We start from the raw sequence: 27,177 nt of genomic DNA, 5'->3' as shown, positions 1-27,177 counted from the left end.
GCATTTTAATTGGTGGTCACAGACTTTTGGACCTCACTGTATGTTTTATTTCTGAGAATATAATAGTAAAAAAAAAAGATGTTGATGCATTTTATTATATTCATAATAAAATATATTGAAATAAATATTAATAGAGTATAATATAAAATTAATTTAATTTTTAAGTTTAGATATTGCACTGAAACACACACACGCACACATTATAAATATTAAATTCAATTGCAAATTGCAAAAAAACTGTTTTATTTCTGAAAATATAATAAAATAAAATGCATTAAGAATGAATTAAATAATATTATTAAATATTAATATAGTATATAATAATATATAATTAATTACAAATTTAAGTTCAGATATACATATATTGCAATGAAAAATTAACATGCAAAACATTAAATTAACATGCAAATTGTTTTATTTCTGATAATATCATAATAAAATAAAATACATTAATAATGCATTTTATTGTATTAGTAATAAAATATATTAAATTAAATATTAATGTAGTATGATATATAATCAGTTTAAAATTTAACTTTGCAGTGTACTGAAAAAAAAAAAAATGCTAATTTAAAGCATTATCATTGGTGTTAGACTTTTGGACCTCACTGTGTGTGTGTGTGTGTGTTTTTCTGGATATCATAAAATAAAATATGTTATTAATGCATTTTATTGTATTAGTAATAAAATAAATTTAAATAAATATTAATGGAGTATAATATATAATTAATTTTAAAATTAAGCTAGATATACATATATTGCACGGAAAAAAATAAATAAATAATATTATAAATATAAAATGCAAATTTGAGGCAATTCACAGGTGGTTTTCGACTTTGACCTCACTGTATATTTTGTTTCCGAGAATATCATGAGAAAATAAAATGTGTTAATAATGCATTTTATTATATTAGTAATAAAATATATTAAAAGAAATATTAATATAGTATAATGTATAATGTATAATTAATTTACGTTTACATATACATATGTTGCACTGAAAAAAACATATACAAATAAGGTAAGTATATTTAAAGAATTGCAAAAAAAGCAAATATAAAACATTTTCAGTGGTGGTCTCTGACTTTTGGATCCCCTGTATGTTAATTTCTTTAAAAAATGAATACAGTGCAATATAATAGTTTATAATACAAATATATACACTATACAAATATAAATAAAAAATGAACAGTATAATTAATATAACATTTAAGAATTTAATATTTAATAATATTGTTATTATGTCTTATTTAAATTATATTTACATATAAATGTATTATTATTGTTTAATATTGAAATAACATTAAAAATAATATTTATTTAGTTCATTTTTCATTAAAAATATTATAAATAATTTTTTATAATATATATATTTTTAAAAATATTTTTTATATAAATATTGTTATTACATTATATTATTTTTGTTGTTGATTGTATTTATTATTAATAATATTAATATATTAATATTATTATATTTGCACTACACTGATTTTGAAATTATGTGTAAATTAATAAAAAAAATCAAAATAGTGAAAATATAATAATAATAATAATAATAATAAATAAATAAATTTTCACTGGTGGTCTCATACTTTTTGTGATTCCCTGTTTGTTCACTTCTTAAAATAAGCAAAAAAAAAAAAAAATAATACAATGCAATAGCACTATTTAATTAATACACATTTAGATTTAACATGTATGTGTGTTTATAATATAAATATATAAACTGAATAAAAAATAAATAAAAATTAACAGTATAATTAATATAACATTGAATTGTGTGTGTGTGTGTGTATAATTAATTTAATTTATTAAATATATTTAATTAAATGCAAATTTAATTAATTTTTACTTCAGGTTTAAAAATGAACATTACGATATAATATTATTACTAACTAATAATATTTAATATATAATATTTAACTACATATAAATATATAAATATAAATACACACACACATAATATTCTTTCTCTGTTTTGTGTGCGTGTATATATATATATATAGAGGGAGAGAGATAGATAGATAGATAGAAGATAGATAGGTATAGACACACACACACACACACACACACACACACACAGAAAGAGAAAGAAGAACATTACTAAATTAATATTTAATTCGCACATTTTAAATATTGTATTAAAAATGCACATTCAATGCATTTTTACTAGTGGTTTCAGACTTTTGGTCCCTTACTGTATGTTTATTTCTGAGATTATCACAGATGAAATTCCTGTTGGATCAAAGTAACTTTTTAGTGCAGCCAAATCTGTCTAGAAATCACGGCAGAAATTGAGAAAACAGATCTAGTGGGCAGAAGAAAGGAGAAATTGAATCATCCTTCAAAGGGTATGATATCAACTGACGTCCAAGAAATAGGCAGCGCAGTAATGGGCCCTTTACCTTGACTCTAGCAGACTCCTGAAGCACAGGTACACCGCTTAAAGTGGTTTCTTTCAGGTTCTCTCCGTCTCATCAAGGCTCTATAGTCTCCAGTCAGACTCTTTTGATTGATGGGGACTATATAGCAGCATCCTGCTCTCAACCAGTTTTTTTCGGCCTTTGATCTAATATTCAGAGCCAGATTAAAACTCTAATTTCCTTGAATTTATTAGATTTTGATTCAGTGTGAATTTGTATTTTTTTGAAGAATGACATAACGGCATCTTTTGATTTGAATGCAGATTTTTGTTTGCGAGCTCACCTGGCTGCGACACGTTGATTTTTCCGAGCGAGGCGAACCCAGACACACTGTAATGGCCTGCGTTAATGGAAACTGGAGCGGAAACTAAGGAGGTGGTGGGTCATGGGATTTCCTGACATGACTGTATCAATACGTTTAACATGTTCCTCTTCCATGTTTTACAATCAGACCGCAGGCCCCCTCCGGCCTGCCAAGCCCTTCCCACATAAAACAAGTCAGCATGTCCATTCTCTGGAGCTTGGAAAGACATTGATGAATCTTCTGAGAGCAAGATGCCATCGCGGTCTGGTCTCCACCCCTTCAAGACCTCCTCCTACCCCCCCGTACTTCTGACGTCCTGGGACTTATATCAGTGCTCTGTCCACAGAGAACATTTGACCCGACCCGCTCAAGCTGTTTGCATGATAACTGCGCATTTTCATTTTATATGTATTTGACAGATTGTTTCCATTATTTAAGCATTAGATTAATTGGAATCAACATTACAAGAGGGGTTCTTCTTTATTATTATTATTATTATTATTATTTCTGAAAAATAAATTATTGTTTTTAGTTATATGATATTTATTATTACTACAACTACTGCACTACAATTCAGTTATATGTAAAATATATGTAAATCAAGTAAAAATAAAAAAACTGTAATAATAATAATAATAATAATGTTGATTGTTATTATTATTAATATTATTGTATTTGCACTATATTTATTTTTTTCATTATATGTAAATTCATTAAAAAATTAAAAAATAGTGAAAATATAATAATAATAATAATAATAATAATAATAATTTATTTTTAGTTTCTTAAAATTAACTATTCATATTTATATTGATATTATATTTAATAATATTGTTATTATTTCTTATTCATGTTACATTACATATTATTATTATTATTATTATTATTATTATTTATTTATTTATTTATTTATTTATATTTTTATATTTCCAATATTTCAAGTATTACATATAAATTAAGCAAAAATCTAAACCATGGAAATGTATTATTATTATTGTTGTTGTTGTTGTTACTGACAAAAGTAATAGTTATGTTTAAAAAATTTAATTTTTATTTATATTATATTTAATAATATTGTGTTATTACACAACATATTTATGATTTTTGTTGTTGATTGCTATTATTATTAATAACATTATATTTGCACTGTTGATTTTCAAATTATATGTAAATTAATTAAAAAGTGTTTATAATAATAATTTTAACATTAAAAGTAATATTTTAGTATTATTTATTTTTATTTTAAAAATTCATTTATTCTTTATTTTTATATTATATTTCTTAATATTGTTATTATTTCTTATTTATATTAAATTTACAAATGTTATTACACATTATTATTATTATTATTGAATCAACAATAAAAGTAATATTTATTTGTTTTCATTTTTATATTATTACACAATTATTACACAATATAACTATATGTTTTTTGTTGTTGATTGTTATTATTGATAATATTATTAGATTTGCACATATTGATTTTTAAATTATATGTAAATTAATGAAAATATAATCTAAATAAATCTGATCAAAATAGTGAACATAATAATAATAATAATAATAATAATAACAATTTCAACATTAAATGTATTTCAGTATTATTTATTTTCATTTTTTAAATGAATGATTTATTATTTATATTTATATTATATTTAATAATATTGTTATTATTTCTTATTTATATTATATTTAAAAATAATTATAATATTATTCTATTTAATAAAAATAATAATAATAATTTCAACATTAAATGTATTTCAGTATAATTTATTTTCATTTTTAAAAGGAATTATTTATTATTTATATTTATATTATATTTAATAATATTGTTATTATTTTTATTTATATTATATTTAAAAATAATAATATTATATTTACAATTAATCATAATAATAATCTCAACATGAAATGTATTTAAGTATTATTTATTTTCATTTTTAAAAAGAATGATTTATTTAATGATATTGTAATTATTTCATTTATATTATATTTAAAAATAATAATAATAATAATAATAATCATCATAATAAATTATTCAAACAAAAGTTTTTCAGTATTATTTATTTTCATTTTTTAAATGAATAATATTGTTGTTATTTCTTATTTACATTAAATGTATATTATATTTAATAATACTATTATTATTTCTTATATTATTTATAGTTATATTTCTTATATAATAATAATAATAATGGTATTATTAATCATATTTTATTAATAATAACATATTATATATATATATTTTATTAACAATTAATAAATAAAAACAAAAATTTAGCAGATCATTGTAGTTAAATATACTTTAAATCAAGTATTGAATCAAGTATACCAATCTGAATCCAGACCTCAACTTTTTTTATACCGGCCCAAACTTCAGAAAGACTTATAAAACATAATATCTTTACTAAATATTTGGAATTGGACTCTATTAATGTTGTAAATTAATACATCCTCTTTAAAGTCCCACAACATTTTTCTACCACACACCGCTGCGTTTCTAACTGCTTCTGTAGATACACTAAAACCCAGTGTGAGATTTTTCATTGTCAGCTCAAGTTGACTTTTACGGGAAAAGGAGTCTGGACCAGCGAGCGAATTTTAAAGCACTCCGTTTTCCTCAGGAAATATCTGCGCAGCAAACCAACAGAGCAAACAACTGTGTTCACCAGACACATCTGAGATGAGAACTAAAGCGAAGCTTCCTTACAGGAGACGTGCACCTTGTAAAAAACGAGGACAGGGTTGTTTTTTTGCAACGTGTGTAAACATTTAAAACTGTATTCTCCTTCATGTTCAAGTAAGGCTGTCACTAACGATTATTTTGGTAATCGAGTAATCTGCCAAATATTCTGACGATTAATCGAGTAATCAGATGATTATAATTATTTTTTGTAGTAATAAAACTAGACCTATATGAACAATGGCCTTTGACTTAAAATGCATAAGGGTCATTTTACAATTAGGCGTACGTTTAGAATTTGACAATGTGAAGAAAAAAGTTTTCCTGTTTCCCAAGAACCCAAACATGACATGATAAAGTGTTATATAAATAAAGGTGATCTGTAGGAATATGTGCATAAAATACCATCTATGTTTGCTACTGTCCACCATGTTACCTTTACTGGGTAACTTAGTTGACGGGTAACTTAGTTGACATTTTTAGCGTTTTGGGTCTATACTCAACATGGAAGCCTAGAACTACTGAGCATGCGGTATGTTTAGAAATATATTAATTAAACAAAACATAGTTTAAACATTTAGTTTAATTGCCTTGTTAAAATTTGCAACAATAATACTTGGGTAACACTGTTGACAGTCAATTAATCCACTCCTGACACAGGTTTGCTAGTTTAGTCAGTATTAGGGGAAAGAAAGAGAACATCACTTCTAGTGTTTCATCCATGTGCTTCTAGAGGAAATATCATCATACTGCACAAATTATGCGAGAATGGGTCAAACCATTTTTCCATTTTTAGTTTTCTAGTGGGTAACTTAGTTGACAATGGTTTTACGGACACAAATAAAACAAGTTATATCACAATAAACACTTATTATTTTTGAAGCGCACTCCCAAATGTCTTGATAAACTAATCCAACTAAAAACAAAACTATAAAAGTAATTTATATTTTAGGTCATTTTCATGCTTAAATACGGAATGAGCAACTTTACAAAGTTGGACAGTTGATATGAACATCATTTTTGAACAAAAAATATGGCTTTTTTAACATATAGTAGTGTGACTGGGAAAAATATAATTGTGTGCTAGAAAATTAAGCATCGGGGCTTTATATTGATGAAAACATCTTAAAAATATACTTCACGGACATGAGATGTACCCACAGTTATAAAATGACCCATATAATAGCAATGAGGCAATAACAATTAGTTTAAATAAAGCAAGTAATCATGGTTTTATTGAACAAAGCTGTTAAAATACATAATGTATTATAAACAATAGAGCTAATGTACATTACGCTTTACAACAAATGCCTGCAGATGGCGCCAACGGCTTAACGATTGTTTTTACACTTTACTGTGATCTAATCTGTTTAATTGACTAAACAATAAGTCAAATGTCCAATTAATCTTTAATATTTCACCATTTATTTATGACAAAAGCTACAGCCACTGTAATTTCTTCAATTGACATCAAAACGTGTAAACTTAGAGTGAGGATTTAAACTTTTATTTTGAAATCGCGATGAACAGTTAGCATATTGCTAATAATGTATTCTCTTGTGTTCCTGGAGGTTTATAAATGATTTACGTTACAAATGCATTAAATAGTGCATGTTTCGTTCCCAGATGAACATTATAATAAACCCAAACTCACAACAACAGCAGAGATGGGGTTTGAAACGCTCCACACTAGGGCTGTCAACGATTAATCGCGATTAATCGCATACAAAATAAAAGTTTAAGTTTGCCTAATATATGTGCGTGTACTGTGTGCAATTATTATGTATATATAAATACACACAAATTAATGTGTATATATATGAGAAATATGTTATTAATATACAAAATGATTTTTTTATATATAATATAAATTATATAAAAATTATAATAAATACATATGCTTGTAAATATTTCTTAAATATATACATGAATGTGTTTGTATTTATATATACATAATAATTATACACAGTACACACACATATATTAGGCAAACTCAAACTTTTATTTTGTATGCAATTAATCACGATTAATCATTGACAGCCCTACTCCACACAGATAAATGATAACAGTTTGTGTAGCATTTACTGTAAACATAGCCGCTCTGAGACGCACGTACGTAACCTACACGCACGTAAACAGTTAAAGCGCATATATTAAACCTGCAACGCATATATGTATTTAATTGAATCGTAGCGTTTGTGAATTCACAACAGTGTTATGCATTATAAGGACTTTTAAATGGGTTTAATATGTGGAATGCGCTACTTCCGGGATTTTGCCGAAGTATTTTTTAAAAATCGAATACTCAAATAGAATCGAGGAATCGTTGCAGAACTAGTTCGAAGGCGAATTCTAAATTTAAAAAACAATAATTATTCAGACAGACGATCAAGAATCTTCACAGACGATTTGCTTAGTAAAACACTGCCACTCACAATAACAAAGACGTGTATATTTTGCATACAGTACGTGCCGAAACCGGTCGCGGGAGTTTATTACCTTCCCCTTCTGCAAAAATATAGAAGTGGAAATTAATCTGCACCGGGCGAGCTGTGGCTTGGGAAAAAGTGCATATGCCACAGTTTGCAGAACCTGGCATGGCTCGGCTCCACGCATCCCTACGTTTCCAAGAGGCTTCGTGAAATAAACGGAGAGTGAGAAAGTCCAGATTCGGTCGTGTTGACCACACAGGGATTTAGGGATTACATCTTGATTACCATGTTTCAAACATCATCTTGCGGTGGAGAGCGACATTAATCAGAGCCGAGGAATAACACATTTAGAGACAACAAGACAGACTTGGCAGGAGCCTGTTTCAAAATAAAGGCCTGAAAACGCAAAAGAGGCCCACATGGACCTATTTAACGTGGAGTGCTGAGGCAGATATTCTCATACGGTATATTTAGGGTGTCACGTTTCCCTCAAACGAGCGTGGAGGAACACATCTAGCATATAGAAGAGAAGCGTTTCAATGAAACTTTCAAGAAATCGTCGCCTCGGCAGGTGAATATGCAAGATTTCCCCTCGTTTGGAAATCAAACGGGGTCAGAAAGCCAGTCGAGCCTCTTGGTTCTTCACTTCTGTCGGCCGCAGGAAGAGATAGGAAGCCCAGGAACAGGCTTGATCGATGTCGTGGAGTGTAGAGAGGAAGCAACAACATGGACGGGTGCAGAGGGCTCGGCTATTTTTGCACCATCGTACGGAAATGAGCCATAGTCCAGAAAGGAAGCAGATAGGCCAGAAAGTGTCGCGTAGCAACCATAAGCAGGAAAAGAAGCTCGTGTTTGTACACATCTGTTGGCGTGCAGAACACAATCATGACATATGCAAATATAACAATACAAGTCAGTCCACCCCTTCAGGAAGACATTAAATTTAATATATATTTGAATAATGCTGAAATATTATATAAATAACAACACTTTTTAAATGTTTGTAATATTTATTATTAATTTTTAGTGATAATAATAGTATTCCCCTCATTTTTGACACCCAGGGAGTTCATGTATTCATGTTCCGTCCATAGAGTACATTTGATCTTACTGTGTTATTTCGGAACATTTTAATTTAATTAATATTAATATGATTATTATTAATAATTGTAGATTTACAAATGTTCTAAAACTTTCATTTAGTAAATTAAAATTATATAAAATTGTTTATTTTATTTAGAATAATGATTAATTTAATAAATAATAATTAAAATACTTTAAATGTTACATTTGATATTTAATAGATATGTAGATGGATAAAGTACATTATTTATCATTTGCAATCAATGCATATTAACTTAAATGTTCAATATAATTAATCTTTTTTTTTGCAATATTTATTAATAATTAATTAATTTATTGATAGAAATAGTATTTTCTTCTGTGTCTCCCTTAATTTTGACATGTATTATTTGAATATTAAATTAAAAAAATATTTTGGTATTTGAAAATATGTGTAAAAGCATAATGTATATTTACACGCATGCAAACATGATCAGGATCTTTGGGGATCGCAAGAGCCAGATACAAAAATTATTTTATTTATCATTGTATTTAAATAATATCTAAATATTATTTAAATATATTGAAACATTTGTAGTATTTATTTTTATTTATTTACTGATTGATTGATAAAAAGTATTCCCTGTAGTATTCTATTTAGTGTCTTCCTCAAATTTGATATGACTTTATTATTTGAATACATTTTAATAAAAAATATTAATAATAATTATATAATTCAATTAAAATATTAAAAAATTAGAAGAAAACCTTATTGTTAAATTAACATGTAATTGAATATTAAATTGTTTATTTAAATTTATAATTAATCTTTATTTTAAATCAAAATGACTAAAAAAAACAATATTTTAAGTAACAATAAATAAATAATATTTAATAATAAATAATATTTGTTTTCATCTTTAAAATGATAAATTTTAGCCATACTTAATAAAATTGTGTTATTACACAATATAATTATTTCTCACATATATTTAAAATTATTTTAAGAATTAAATATATATTTAAATATTATTATTATACTTATTATTAGAATTTCTTCTTTACATTTTTTAATAAAAATTGCAATAATAATAAAGTAATATTTCTGTATTATTTATTTTCATTTTTAAATTAAATATTTATTCTTTAAATTTATATTATATTTAATAATATTGTTATTATTTCTCATATATATTTAAAATTATTACATATTATTTTCATTATTATTATTATTATTTTTTATTTACAAAATTACAAATCAAATGAAAAATAACAATAATTAAAAAAATAGTAATTATTTATTATTTATATTTGCATTGTGTTTAATATTATTATTTCTTATTTCTTCTTCTTATTATTATTATTATCATCATCATTATCATCATCATCATATTTTCTTTTAATTAAAAAAAAAAACTAAGTAAAAATTACAAAATAAATAAATAAATAGAAAATTAAATAGAAACCTCTCTTATCTTACACCTTCTGGAAAGCCATAGATAACTTGGTTACCTTGGTTAGTATGACCTACGTTTTAAAGATATTTTTAAGTATTTTTAAAAATGTATATTTGTTTAATTTGACAATACAATATATTAAAATTTAATTCTCATTTATTGATGATAATAGTATTTCCCTCATTGTCCCCTCACTTTTGACTTTACTGGAGAACATTAGACCTTGCTGTATTATTTTAGTACATTTTATTTAAAATCTAGAATAATTATACAAAAATATTCCTAAATATTATTTATGAAACAAACATGAAAATGAATACTAAACTTGTATTTAGAATTAATTTCAATAATAATATTAAAGGATCATGTACTTTTTTACACTTGCATGCAAACACAAGGAACATTGTGAATCCTCTTAAGTAAAAAAGACAAGCCACTGATCTCTCATACATTTTTTGAGGACAAGAGAAACATTATGAGCTCTGTTCGCCATCCACGGGAGTCATGATTAATATGGCGTCGCCAAAAAACTCTCCCTTTCCATAATTGGATACAAATGATATATATCAAAATCATTTTCTACATAGGTGGCACTTAAATGTGCTTTACAACGATGAAGTAAATCTCTCAGCCGACATCCTCCTAAAAATACTGCCCTTTTTCATCTCCGCATCGCAAAGTCTGGTCCGAGGGCCGCCCGTGTGGTCCCACCTTAATCGTTTTCAGTTAATATCACAGCTGGACGGCGGCGGTGGGAGACGGGAGAGAAAACCCCTAAACCCGCCTCAATAAAAGACAGAAAGCGATCGCCTCCGACCGGCCAAGTTTTAGGGTCAGACTTGGGACGGTTTCAACAACAACAGCGGCGCGTTAGCCGTCGGGCACTTTCGCCGACTTATCGAAAGGCTTTATTTAAACGCAGAGGTACCTCGAGTGTTCCCCGTGGCCTCCTTTATTTTCTGCCTGCAGCATAAGTGGCGGCTGACCACAGTGTTTTGATGGGGCGGTCGGCTGCCCGTCCTGTTCCCACATTTCCTAGACCACGGCGAGGAAGGCGCTTGTTCAACATGTTTCCCGCCTCAATACCTCCCACGTGTCGAGCGCTTTCAACGCGACATGACATCACATGATTTAAGCGACTTGCGCTGCTGATTGCAAACAGACGCTGAAACGTCTCTTCTGAGGAAAGCCTATCCTCGCGGTGGCTTGTAAAGCTATTTTAAATGTATAATACACAGTTGACTTCATTACAAGTTCTTAAAGTCAACGTGGAATGAAAACAGAGCCTGTATGTTTGCTTAAAGCTTGTTTTGGTTCCAATTATTATTATTGCAATTATTGTTATTGCTAAATAATTAAAATAAAGCTAACTTGGCAATCTTCAATCAAATGCAGTCACGTGTAGGCTATATACAAAATTTCTATTATAAAACGGATAGTTCCGGTCCTTAATTCTGATTGGCTGAACCGTGTTCGAAGCTGTTGTAAATTACACTACAAACATACACCTTTGTTTACGTCTGTGTGTTGCTCGGCAACCACTTTGTTGCAATCACAACTGTTTATGAGGAACTATATTTTGGTGGAAGAATAATACAATTGTCTCTATAAATTATATTATAATTTATGTAAACCTATATTTGTAAATTGTATTATTATTATATTATATAACAATTATATATACATATTATTATTATTATTATTATTATTGGAATAATTATGTATGTCGTGTTATTATATAAATTATATTGTATTGTTATAATTCTATTATTATATACTATTTTCTTATACCCTAATATATTATATATATTATAATTGTTATACAAAAATATTAAATTATTATAATTAAATATAATTATATGACTGTGCATAATGTAATTATTATTATTATTATTATTATTATCATAATATTTCATAGTAATTATTATATTAATTATATTATTATATCTTGCATGTTATTCCAGATAATAATTGCCTCTATAAATTATATTATAATGAATTAATTAATTATTACATTAATTATTATTATTATTATTATTATTATTAATTAATTACATTAATAATTAGATAAATTATATTATTACATAATTGTGTTCAATATAATACTAAACATGCCTCTAATCTGCATTTTCAAAATTGTATTATTATAATTTTATTAATATATAATATGTATTATAATTATTATACAAAAGCTATTATAATTCTTTGTGAATTTATATCATTATTGTAACTATTACATATACATATAGTATTATAATAATGACATTATTATTATTATTATTATTATTAATAATAATAACAACAATAACAATAAGCATAGTAATAATTATTTAAATGGTAGTATTATAAATATTTAATAAATAAATAAATGCATTAATTAATTAATTAATTAGTTAATTAATGAATAAATATTTATACATTTGTTTATGTTTTCAATAATTAAATTATGCATTTGACAATTTTTTTTAGATATTTCAACATTTATTATTTAATTTTGAGTAATTTGGCCGTCCATACTAATCTGCATCTTTACTCAAAATGCACTAATTATTGCACTTTCCCGTGAAACAACTTTTTAATAATAATGATTATAACATAAATTACAATTACATATATTATTATATAAACTATATTATGTAATCATTTAATTATTCATTCAATTATTTAAATTGATCATTTAATTGTATAAATTATATTTTATTATTATAATTCTATTAAAATATACTGTTTTATTATTTATTATATAATTAAATGAATATATATGTATTATAATTATTATACAAAAATCTATAAAAATTTTCAATTTAATATATGTGATAATAATAATTACAGTAATAACGATATAAACTATATTATTACATAATTAATTGCATTCCATATTTAATCAAACTATTATAATTGTATAATTAAATATGATTTTATATAATTCATTATTATTATTATTATCATCATATAACAATTATATATACAAATAAATATAATAGATGTATTATATTATTATTATAAATATAAATTATATTTATCTTATTATAATCGATCTACAAAAAGTAGGACATATTCACAGTTTCTCTTCAGTATCCCCTCCAAAGGGCACAATTATGGTGGGTTTGTCGTGATGAATGAGGGCCGTGTAGTGGGGGTTGATTGGATTGTTGCTGTGGATCCGTAGAGATTAAACAGACTGTCTGTCAGTCCCGTCACACAATGAGGCCTGACCTTCAGCACATCACAATACATCTGTCTCGCCACATCACAATACAGCTGTGCACTAAGAGCACCTCTCCAGCTGAAGACTCTCCACAGCGCGCATGCGCGACCGCTTTATGGCAACAGGCTCGTTAAGTGCGTCGCGGCGCGTGATAATGCAGTCCAATTGATTCGCTCGCCCATTTCTACTTTTCCTCCGTGGCAAGCATTATATCAGTTGATTTCAATAAAGCTATTCATTACGCTGACCTCTACGACGAGTTTGTTTTTATTTGGAGCGGGGAATCAAATAATTCATAAATACTTTAGCACGTTTACTGTAAGACAAATATGGTTATCGATCAGCCGCCATTATTACAGTCCAAACCCCAGATGAGGCTGTAACAAACTGAAGCTGTTCAGAGGAAGAGATCATCTCAACTGAATATGTTGAAAAACACAAATATAAAAGATGTCGGACAGTTATGAAAGATTCACACGTTGTGTGAATTAATACATGTAGCCAATGTTCAGGGACTGCTTGCTGAAAAATTACCTAATTTACTTAATAAAGTAAATCTTATATTGTATTATATATTTTACATTATATTATATTATATTATAAACACAGATCATATTATGCCATTTTCAGTTTAAATGCTTAAAAAGATACAATAAAAAATAGAAATAAATGTAAAAATAAAATAAAATAACTGTATATAATATGATATGATATGATATGATGTTATATTATATTATATTATTAAACACGAATCATATCATGCCAGTTTGTTTAAACGCTTAAAAATATACAATTTTTAAAAATCAAAATCAAAATAAATTTAAAAATAAAAAAGTAAATAAAATGACCCTTCATTATATTACATTATATTATATTATATTATAAACACAGATCGTATCATGCCATTTTCAGTTTAAATGCTTAAAAAGATACAATAAAAAAACACAAATAAATTTAAAAATAAAAATTAAATAAATAACCGTATATACATTATATTACATTATATTATATTATATTATATTATAAACATGGATCATATCATGCCAGTTTCTGTTTAAATGCTTAAATATATATACAATTTTTAAAAATAAAAATCTAAATAAATAAAAAAATAAAAAATAAATAAAATGACCCTTCATATATTACATTATAATTTAATTATATTATATTATTAACACAGATAATATCATGCCAGTTTCATTTAAAATGCTTTAAAATATGTATTTTAAAAAATCAAATAAAATGTAAAAATAAAAAATAAATTAAATAACCCTTTAAAAATTTTATATTATAGTATATTATATTATAAACAGATCATATCATGCCATTTTCAGTTTACATGCTTAAAAAGATATATAAAAATAAATGTAAAAATAAAAATAAAATTAAATAACATTATATTATATTATATTATATTTATTATATTGTATTATATTATATTATATTATAAACACAGATCATATCATGCCAACTTTTAAAAATAAAAATTCTAATAAATGTAAAAATAAAAAATAAATATAATTGTCACGGGTATGTCGTCGTGTGCGAGAATGAACAGGAGGAGAGCGGAATCCAATAATTGCAAGTTTATTAAACAATCCAAAAAGAACAGGAACCGAGGGAGAACAGCAGAGACCAGCAACCACAACGAAACACTCTGTGAAACAATACAATCACCGACAAAGACCAGGGGCACCACCAAACTTAAATACACAGAAACAGGGGAGTGGTCACAAACGAGGAAACGAGGGGAAGTACAAATAAGGGCAAGACTGAACCAAAAGAACAAACCTAAGGGGGGGAAACCTGGACTAAACCAAAACTAAACAAACCAAGGGGGGAGACAAAGACTAAACCAAACACTAGAAACACAAGGTAAAAACACTAGGAAAAAACGAGACAAAACAGAACATAACCCTGACATTACCCCCCCCTCCTACAAGGCGCGACTCGCGCCGTAACACACACTGGGGTGGGGGGGGTGGGTGCTCTGGAGGCCGGTAGGCAGGGACACAGGAGGCACCGGATGTGGAGACGGCCTCCAGGGCGGATCAGGGAGCTCAGGGGCCCATGGCGGGTCTGAGGATTCGGGGAGCCATGGCCAAGCACACAGTCCTTGTGGCCATGGCGGGTCCAGGGGTTCGGGAAGCCATGGCCGGGTAAACAGTTCAGGAGGCCATGGCTGAACAGGGAAGTAGCCCCCCCCCAAAATTTTCTTGGGGGATTTTATGGTTCTGACAGCCCTAGGGAGCGCTGGATAAGGTGCTGGCTCAGGAGGGCGCACTGGAGGAAGAGCGCGCGCAGACTCTGGAGGGCGCGCTGGAGGAGGAGCGCGCGCAGACTCAGGAGGGCGCGCAGACTCAGGAGGGCGCGCTGACTCAGGAGGGCGCGCTGACTCAGGAGGGCGCGCTGACTCAGGAGGGCGCGCTGACTCAGGAGGGCGCGCTGACTCAGGAGGGCGCGCTGACTCAGGAGGGCGCGCTGACTCAGGAGGGCGCGCTGACTCAGGAGGGCGCGCGCTGACTCAGGAGGGCGCGCTGACTCAGGAGGGCGCGCTGACTCAGGAGGGCGCGCTGACTCAGGAGGGCGCGCTGACTCAGGAGGGCGCGCTGACTCAGGAGGGCGCGCTGACTCAGGAGGGCGCGCTGACTCAGGAGCCGACTCTGGAGGACGCGCTGGAGGAGGAGCCGACTCTGGAGGGCGTGCAGGAGGGCACGCTGGAGGAGGAGCCGACTCTGGAGGGCGCTGGAGGGTGCGCAGGAGGGCGCGCTGGAGGAGGAGCCGACTCTGGAGGGCGCGCAGGAGGGCGCGCTGGAGGAGGAGCCGACTCTGGAGGGCGCGCAGGAGGGCGCGCTGGGACCTCCCTGGGCAGCGCGAGCAACTGGGGCCTGGGACCTGGGGAGAGCAGGGATAGAGGAGGTGAACAGAGGAAGGGGAGAAGCAGAGAGTTTATGGGTTGACGCCGCCCCCATAGGAGGCTCTACAGCCGGGGCTGACACCTCTGGGGGCATGGGCGCGGCTTCTCTGGTGGAAGAGAGTACAGTCATGGCTTGACTCGGCTCAGGAACTACAGCCATGGCTTGACTCGATTCAGCAGCTACAGCCGTGGCTTGACTTGACTCGGGAAGTATAGCCGTGGCTTGACTCGATTCAGCCGCTACAGCCGTGGCTTGACTTGACGCTGGGACTACAGCTGTGGCTTGACTCGACTCAGGAACTGCAACAGTGGCTTGACTTGACTCGGCCGCTTGACTTGACTCCGGAAGTGGAGTTGTGTCTTGACTTGACTCGGCCGCTTGACTTGACTCGGCCGCTTGACTTGACTCGGCCGCTTGACTTGACTCGGCCGCTTGACTTGACTCGGCCGCTTGACTTGACTCGGCCGCTTGACTTGACTCGGCCGCTTGACTTGACTCGGCCGCTTGACTTGACTCGGCCGCTTGACTTGACTCGGCCGCTTGACTTGACTCGGCCGCTTGACTTGACTCGGCCGCTTGACTTGACTCGGCCGCTTGACTTGACTCGGCCGCTTGACTTGACTCGGCCGCTTGACTTGACTCGGCCGCTTGACTTGACTCGGCCGCTTGACTTGACTCGGCCGCTTGACTTGACTCGGCCGCTTGACTTGACTCGGGAAGCGTCGCCGTAACTTGACTTGACTCAGTAAACACAGCTGCGACATGACTTGCCTCAGAAGACACAGCTGCAGCTTGACTTGATTCTGGAACAACAGCGGTCACTTTATTTGACACTGGAACAACAGCAGCAGCTTGACTTGACACTGGGACTATAGCTGCAACTTGACTTAACTCTGGAAGCGAAGCTGTGTCCTGCCTTGGCTCAGGAAATGGAGCTGAGTCTTGACTAAGCTCAGGAAGTGACAAAGGAGACGTGGGCTCTGGCGGCGCGGTCACTTGAGGGCGCTCTAGCAAGAACGCCATCTTGGCCGGGGATTCAGGCTTGGCGGCCATCTTGGCCGGGGGCTCAGGAACGGAGGCCATCTTGGCCGGGGGCTCAGGAACGGAGGCCATCTTGGCCGGGGGCTCAGGAACGGAGGCCATCTTGGCCGGGGGCTCAGGAACGGAGGCCATCTTGGCCGGGGGCTCTGGCGTGGCGGCCATCTTGCGAACAGACTCTGGCGTGGCGGCCCTCTTGCGAACAGACTCTGGCGTGGCGGCCATCTTGCGAACAGACTCTGGCGTGGCGGCGGCCATCTTGCGTGCAGACTCGGGCGTGGCGGCGGCCATCTTGCGTGCAGACTCGGGCTTGGCGGTGCGTACAGACATTAGTGGTGAGTCTAGCACACTGGCCATCAAGGTTGGCCATGACCTCGGAGGGCTGGCCGCGATCTCCGGACTGACGATGCGAGAGGAGGAATAACGAACAGGAGAAAGCGCAGGAAGACCAGAGGGAGCGGACCGGTCGGGACGGCATGTGGAGGAAGCTGGCTGATGGTGGGCTGGAGCGGCAACGTGTTCTCTAATGGGGGAAAGATCGGAATCTTTCACATCAACGTAAAAACCGGAATGACTGAGGGTGAGGACCTGGTTGATAAATTCAGCAACCGGTTTATAGCGATCCTCATAGGGTATGGAACTGAGCAACTGGGAATTATTTAGCCCCATTAGAAAACATGTATTAATCATCGCATCGCTCCAACTCACCAGATGACAAACCTCCAAAAATTCCTCCACATATCGTTCCACCGGCCTCAATCCCCGACGAATGCCCATGATCCTCCTCTCGGCATCCATGTTGTTGTCCTTGAGGTCGGTGATTCTGTCACGGGTATGTCGTCGTGTGCGAGAATGAACAGGAGGAGAGCGGAATCCAATAATTGCAAGTTTATTAAACAATCCAAAAAGAACAGGAACCGAGGGAGAACAGCAGAGACCAGCAACCACAACGAAACACTCTGTGAAACAATACAATCACCGACAAAGACCAGGGGCACCACCAAACTTAAATACACAGAAACAGGGGAGTGGTCACAAACGAGGAAACGAGGGGAAGTACAAATAAGGGCAAGACTGAACCAAAAGAACAAACCTAAGGGGGGGAAACCTGGACTAAACCAAAACTAAACAAACCAAGGGGGGAGACAAAGACTAAACCAAACACTAGAAACACAAGGTAAAAACACTAGGAAAAAACGAGACAAAACAGAACATAACCCTGACAATAATGACCCTTTATTATATATTATATTACATTTTATTATATTATTTTATATATTATTAACACAGATAATATCATGACAGTTTTAGTTTAAATGCTTAAAAATATGTAATTTTTAAAAAATCAAAATCAAACAAAATTTTAAAATAAATAAAATAACCATTTAAACCATATAATATGTTATATTATATTATAAACATTGATCCAGTTTCAACAAAAGTTCAAAAAAAGGACAAATCAGCACGTTGCCAATGTAGCTTAATTTCAGACTATGTCTTGTTGAGAAAATATTATATTATATTATAATATATTATTATATTATTGCAAACATTGGAAATATTAGGGTAGTTTTAGTTTTAAATGAATAAAGTTACAATACAACACTGCATCTAAATGATCTAAACACACCGTCATTCAGGTCTTGGGTACGAATGACTAAAAAGTGTCCTAACTAATGATTTTCATGTTAAAAATTGTTTTTCTTTTCTTGCATCTCTGTCTTCTTGCACACAAGGCGTCCCTGAAACAAAAGCAGGTTTGGATCCCCATGTCTCCGACTCGACCCGGACCGGATTTTGGCGAAACAGCAGAAAAGAGTGACCTCATTTTTTGCGCTGCTTAGATGGGCAGTCCTCCGGTGACCTAGACAGCCCTCTCCAGTCCTCTCTGGAGAAGTCAGCACTTCACACGAAAAAGTAATTGTGGATTAACCATCAAAAAAAAAAAAGCTTTTTTTCCATCGCGTGCAGATACCTGAGAAACTTGATATGGTTGAGCGACCGAGTCACAGCAGAACACCAACTTCCAAACTGAAAATGAATGCAAAATTTATTGAATCTATAACTCCGAGACTTCTCAGGGTGGTCACCATTAACTAGAAGTATTTTCCAACCAGGGTTTATGAGTAACAGTGGCTCGTGCCCAGGGAAAGTCAAGCTTACTTAGATGTGGCGAGACGGACCAGCCAACCCTGTTTCTAACTCTCTTTGATTCCTGATGGCTATGACACTTACCCTTGTGAAGTAGAGGCACACTTATAGATAACATACTTTTAAAAAAAGTACTTATTACGGAAATAATACTTTAATGCTTCTCAGAAGAATATACTTCACCCAAAAAAGTGTGTTCATCCATCATAAAGAGTAATCCACACGGCTCCATGGGGTTAATAAAGGCCTTCAGTTAGTGAAAGATAGAGATTACGGTTTATAAAGTTTTAAATATTTATATTTTTCTAACACAAACGCATCGATTCGCTTCAGTAGGCCTTTATTAACCCACTGGAGATGTGTGGAGCACTTTTTATGATAATCATGAACTATCCTTTTAAGTGTAAACTGAATAAGTCTAAGTGTTTTCAGACACAATTGCATGTTATTTACAGTTATTATTATTAAATTATTACAGTTTAAATTTATATAAAAGTTGACCTTAAGAGTGTTTTTTTGAACTTTTTAAGTAAGACTTAAGTATATCTTTATCGTAAATTTGTCCCCCCCCCCCCATGTTTTTGGAAACTAACTCATCTTATTAATATGATGACACAATGACATTTAACACATATATAAAGATATGTTAAATAATATTATATGAAATGTATATGTAACACACACACACACACATACACATACATATTAATAATGTAATGCTAATTTTTTGTTAATTCACACTTCATACAATATTTAAAAATTCACCAGCGACTGCCAATTGTAATAATGTAAAAAAAAAAAAAACTTAAAAAAAAAAAATGCATGTGAGTTAGAAAAATATTTAAATATTTTTAAAAAAGTGTTAATTTTAATATTAATATAGAAAAATGTCTAGACAAATCCCATTTTTGTTGTATGTCTATATATATACATATGGGAAAGTTTTGTTACTTCACAATTCATGTGTATTTATTAAAGTTAATTTTGAATTATTTTGTATTATTTAAATATTATTTTATATTTGTAATGAAAAGTTAATGAAAAGTACATTTTGTACCCTGGGTGGATGGCTGATGAAGAAATATGATTTTGATGTTAAATTAAAAAAAAAAAAACATTTCATATTTGCATATAATTTCAATTTAAATGAGCAAAATTATGAAATAGAAAATAATGCAAATAATAAAAATGAATACACATAAATTTAGAAAAATGGCTAGACAAATCCCATTTTTCATGCTTAATTCAATGTTTACACATTTATTGTTAAATATCATAAATGATATTTAAAATTAAAACTTTTGGATTTAATATTTTAAATATTTTTTGTCCAACTTAATGTGTGTGTAAATTTCATATAAAGAAATCCACAACATTTTAATATAAAATACATACATATATACAACATATACTTACAACAAAAATTGCATTTATCTAGCCATTTTTCTGTATTTATGTGTTCATTTTATACATGTATTTATAAATATAAATTATATTTAAAATTAAAACTTTTTTTTATTTAATATTTAATATATAAATCATTTTTGTCCAACTTAATAAGGATTTGTATTATTGCTTTATTTTATATTTCATAATTTTGTAAATTAAATACAAATTTAATTTTAATATAAAACATTTAATTTTTACAATTGAATGTTTAATATATAAATACATTTTCATCCGCCATCCATCCGGGGTACAGTGTAATTAAAATGATATTTAAATATACAACATTTATTTATTTATTTATTTTCAATTTAACACTTAATATCGAAATCAATTTTTTTCTTTATCAGCCGTCCAACCAGGGTACAAAATTAACGTTTTTATTACAGTTGGCAATGGCTGATGAATTACTAAACATACAAACAAAAATTGTCAACATAATTTTTGCATTATATTTATATGTTAAATATAAATTTCATATAATGCATACAACAAAACGTAATATTTTCTTGTTAAACATACTCCAATAATCTATATTTAAAACGTATCTACTCTAAATATCATAATATATACAGTGCACTTTTTAAAAGCAGTCCCAAAAGTATCTCTCTATAAGTACAGTTTACTAACTAATATTATGTGCAAAAACAATTTTAGGATCTATAGTACACTTTTTTTCCCGCAGGGCTATTTTGACTTGCTCATCTTTAGTGTGTTTGCCGTCTCATCCTGCAGGCAGAAGGTTGAGGTTTATGTGTTTTTGTGCGAACGCATTTGTCCTACTCAGGGCCCCCAGAGCAATCAGTCCGTCAACGGGGGAAGGCGCAGGCTAATTTGCCTCCTCCTCCTGCCTCTCCCCGGCCCGTTCATCTCCCGAGACGAATGCTTTGGGTAATAAGGATAATCAATACACTTTCTCGCTCTCTGCAGTCTCCTGCCGTTATTAGCAATTTGTCATTAGCCATCAGCTTTTCTTATCAGACATTAGCATCTTGTTTACAAGGCGTGCCAGACGTCGCCTCCGTCCACGCCCCCGTCAAGATTACCCACGGGTCCCGCTTCACACACACACGCTCCCCGAGGTGATGAATAGATACATCTACACCCTGACAGCTTCCACATGCACGCTCTTGACGTGATTTACCCCGAGAAAATTAATGAAGCACTGACAAGAACAACAACGTGACAGCGAGAGAAAAAACAGTTTTCTTATCCTTGATTTCTCAAGAGTCTCGTACAAATGACACCTTTTCCTAATTAATTAATTGACGGCAGGGGGGAAAGACTGTTCGGAGGCTCTGAAGTCTAAAAGTACGGCAAACTTTTTATTTCACAGTAGTTTGTTTATTAGATTAGGCGTAGGGATGCAGGAAAGGCTGACCTTTGACCTCGCAGTTGTGAGGGATAACAACTGGACGCGGGTTCGCTATCATTCTGTCTACACTGTTTTTCACACTTTATACAGTGTTGGTTTCAGCTATGGGGTCCAAAATTAACGCTCTCCATGTGGCAAATGTGAGGGAAAATTGGCGTCGGTGAGTAAATAAAGCCAGTTGGCCGCTCACTTTATTAGGAACTGCAATGTTATACGTGGCTTAAGTTGTCTGAGCTTTGCTGATGTGAGTAATGTGAGCGAATCAAATCACTGATATCTCTTATACATATGACTACACAATGACTTTCAAACGGATATATAAATATATATAGCTAAAAAAATTCCAGACAAATCCTATAGCTAAAACAACCTTTGGCTGGAAATGCAGAAGTTAATCTGAATTTAAACATTTTGAAATATTTTTGGAGACATGCTAATCTCATATTTAAGACTACGCAATGACCTTCATCAGATGCATAAGTATTTAAAAAATAGCTAATAAAAATTCCAGAGAAATCCCATTTTTAAAAATAGATTAAAACTTATTTAATATTTACATTTTAATTATTTCATTAATTGCATTTATATAACTAAGTATTCAAATAAAATATTTACCAATTTATTATTAAAATAAAATATTATATATTTTATAAAATGTTTAGTTACTCTTAAAATAATGCAAAATACTTATTAATTCAGCAGGTTTTGTCAGGCTTTGTTTGATGAAGTATAATCTTATAATATTATATTATAGAATAATATTATTTTAATATTAAATGTTAAATGTAAAAATATTTAAATATAAATTCACAAAAGTTGTATATATTATCCTAGAATAATACAATAATACAGATCATATTTTGCTGGACAAAACTTTTTTAATATTATAAGATATTACAAATATTAAAATATATATTATATAAATGAATTGATATTAATGCTAAATATTAATGATAAATAAATGATATAAATGTTTTAGATTTTAATATCTATCTATCTATCTATCTATCTATCTATGATAGATCTATATATGTCTATCTATATATCTCTATATATCTGATAAAGAATAATGCAATAATCTCATAATCTAACAATCAAAACATATTTTAATATTAAATGTTATGTAAAAATGTAAAAACATTGAAATATAAATTCACAAAATTAAAATACATATTTATGCATTTATTTTTACAATTTAAATTAATACTTTAAAATAACATTATATATATATATATATATATATATATATATATATATATATATATATATATATATATATATCATTTATCATTTATAATATTTATAAATCAAATGTAAAATATATAGTTCTCATTTTATTATGTTATTTTACTATTTTATTTTAGTAAAATATAATCTAAAATATTTTTTTGTAATTAGTGGCTGTGACAAATAGTTAATGTGGTTGAATGTCAAATAAAGAATAAACTAATAACTAATTGCTGGACAAATCCCATTTTGTTGTAAAAATATTTTAATATTACATATTAGATTCAACATATTTAAATGTTTTAGATATTAATATATATTTTTAACTATTATTTAACTATTATTTAAAATATATATGTTTCAAAAGGTATTTAATTTATACACTTACATTTTTTTAAATATCAAATGTTAAATATAAAAATATTTAAATATAAATTCACTAAATTAACAATATATATTCATGCATTTATTTTTTACTATTTTACTATTATTTTGTAATAATACAATGATACAGATCCTACTTTGCCGGACAAAACATTTTATTAATATGAAGCATTACATTTAAAAATATTTAAATGTTTTATTTTAAAATACAATTTAAATTATTTATAAACTAATGTAAAATATATATTTTTAATTTTATTTATTTATTTATTTCATTTAAACAAATCCCATTTTGTTTTGTTAAATATTATATTAAAAATATTTAAATGTTTTATATTTTGATATTTTTTAAATAAAAAACATTTAAAATCTATATATTTGTAAAGGTATATAATTGGTAATGGTAAATGCTTTTATTTACATAAACCTAAAATAATGCAAAATACAGTTTTGGTATTTCATTTTAATGTCTGGTTGAATATCTGATGAACAATAATGTAATAACCTATTTGCTGGACAAATCCCATCCCAACGAATGAATAAATAAGTAAGTAAATATGTTTAAAAATATATATCATATGCATATTTAATAATTTTTTTTCTAAAATACTTACATAACATACATTTTTGTTGCTGCTAATCGTGACTAAAAGTACAGTTTGTACCCTGCTTGCATCCCTAATGAAGAGTAGTCAGCAGACTTCCTCGTATTACTCATTTCCTCTGACCTCATTTCCTGTTTTGACATGTGCTACATGGTTCAATTACACACTGCTGCTCATCAGTCTTAGCAGGACAACAATGGATGGCGGGAGTGATTTGAAGCACAGTAACTTATCAGGCCTTTCTTTCTGCACTTTATTTAACTGACAGGTAGGAACAGGTGAACGCCTCTCGCTTTGATTTTTCCTGTCCCACTGGGGCCTGTGATTGGCTCATCGGGGCGCACCGGTCACTTGACACTGTTGTTTGTCAGCAACGATACAGTCCTAAATGATGTGGCTGCTTTGAATGACAGCTAATTTATCAGTTAGCCGTCTTAGCTGATGACGGATGGGCTGTGACTCGAGCTAATCAGTGTTTACCGTTCACGAGCGTGTGTACGTGAGAGAGAGACGAATTTCGCCGCATATTTGTTTCCTGCCGGACAGTTGTGAAGAAATAAAGGCCGCTTCTCCGGAAGCAAACGTACGGTCGCAGGGATCTGAAAAAAACCGGTCTGCCTTTGAACGGGCCCGTCGATGAAAATGTGTAATATAAATAAAGCCAGGGCCTTTGAAAAGAAAACCCTTCCTTCCTGGAGCTGTCATCCAAAGGGAAAAGCGCACTCCAAGCTACTCTTAAATTCCCAAAGACCGTTCTGTCATCAGACTCCCAACTGCTCCCTCCAAACACGCGATGGCCAGCCTCCGTCTCGGCCGACGCGGCCCGCTGCCCCCACAGGCCTTTCATCTGCGGAGCGAGAGCCCCATCCCCCCCAAAACACTGCCCATCATCTGCTGGAATAGGCATAACACACTAATAAGAGCGGAAAGAAATGAATGAATGAGGATTTAATATGTTGATGGATGACAGGTGATTGAAATTGCGAGGCTGGAGCTAAAGAACCAATGGTTTTGCATTTAACAAACATATTTAATTTAAATAGTCAGGATTTTTTAAATATATATTCCAATTTGGAATTATATTTTTAGAATTTTAATTATATATTCATGATATTAATTTATATATTAAGATTTTTGTCTTTATATTCTGGTTTACATTTATATATTCTAGTTTATAAATATATAAATTCTTCTATATAGTCACAATTTGCATTTATAAATTCAGACTTTAATTATTTTCTGTCTGGCTCTTATATGTTAAAACATATTAAATATAAACATGTATACATATTTATATCAATATAAACAACTGAAAATGTATCAAAATCTATAGTAATTACATCAAAAGTAAATAAAATAAATGTAATATCAAACTAATTAATATTGTATTTTATTTTTTTTGCACATAGTGAATGCATACTGAATCTATTTTCAGAAATTATTAATAATTCAGAGTCAAGATCATGTTTAAGAAAGTTTCTTTGTCTTTAAAATATTTCAAAATGCATTCCTTTATATATATTATATTATAGCATATTATATTAAACATATTTAATATGTAATTAATCCTTTAATTTAATTTAATTTAATTTAATTTAATTTAATTTTTGCACATGGTGAATCCAAGCATGTACAGGGCTGTAAAATAAATACACAATAATTAATATTTTATTTCTTATTTGTAATTTAATTTAATTTAATATTTGCCCATGGTGAATCCAAGAATGTACAAGGCTGTAAAAATGAATAAATAAATAATAAATAATAATTAATATTTCTTTTTAATTTAATATAATTTCATTTTTTTCCCATGGTGAATCCAAGAGCTGTACAGAGCTGTAAAATAAATAAAAAATAATTAATATAAAATAATGTAAAATAAGTTAATAATAATTTATATTTTATTTCTTATTTGTAATTTAATTTAATTTAATTTTATTTTATTTAAATTGCAGCTATGGTGAATGCAAGCTTGTACAGGGCTGTAATTTATTTTTTATTAATTAATTAATTAATTTAATTAATTTAATTAATTAATTTTTTTATTTTAATTTTATTTCTTACTTGTAATTTAATTTAATTTAATTTAATTTGTGCCCATGGTGAATTCAAACATGTACAGGGCTGTAATTTTATTATTATTATTATTATTATTATTATTATTATTATTATTATTATTATTTAATTAATTAAATTAATTAATTAATTTTATTTACTTATTTATTTTTATTTTTACTTACATTTTATTTCTTACTTGTTATTTAATTTAATTTAATTTAATTTAATTAATAATAAAAGCATTCTTATATTTATTTAATTTAATCTATTATAATCTCATAAACTTGCATTGGACTGTGTAATTGACCACAATTATCTTAAAAATAAATACTATTTCAAAATGCATTGCATAATATATAATATTATATTTAATATATTTAATTATGTATGTTACCAAATTGCACAA

This window comes from Labeo rohita, chromosome 22 (assembly GCF_022985175.1).
Source record: "Labeo rohita strain BAU-BD-2019 chromosome 22, IGBB_LRoh.1.0, whole genome shotgun sequence".
NCBI classification, from domain to species: domain Eukaryota; kingdom Metazoa; phylum Chordata; class Actinopteri; order Cypriniformes; family Cyprinidae; genus Labeo; species Labeo rohita.
This window is presented reverse-complemented; position numbering follows the sequence as displayed.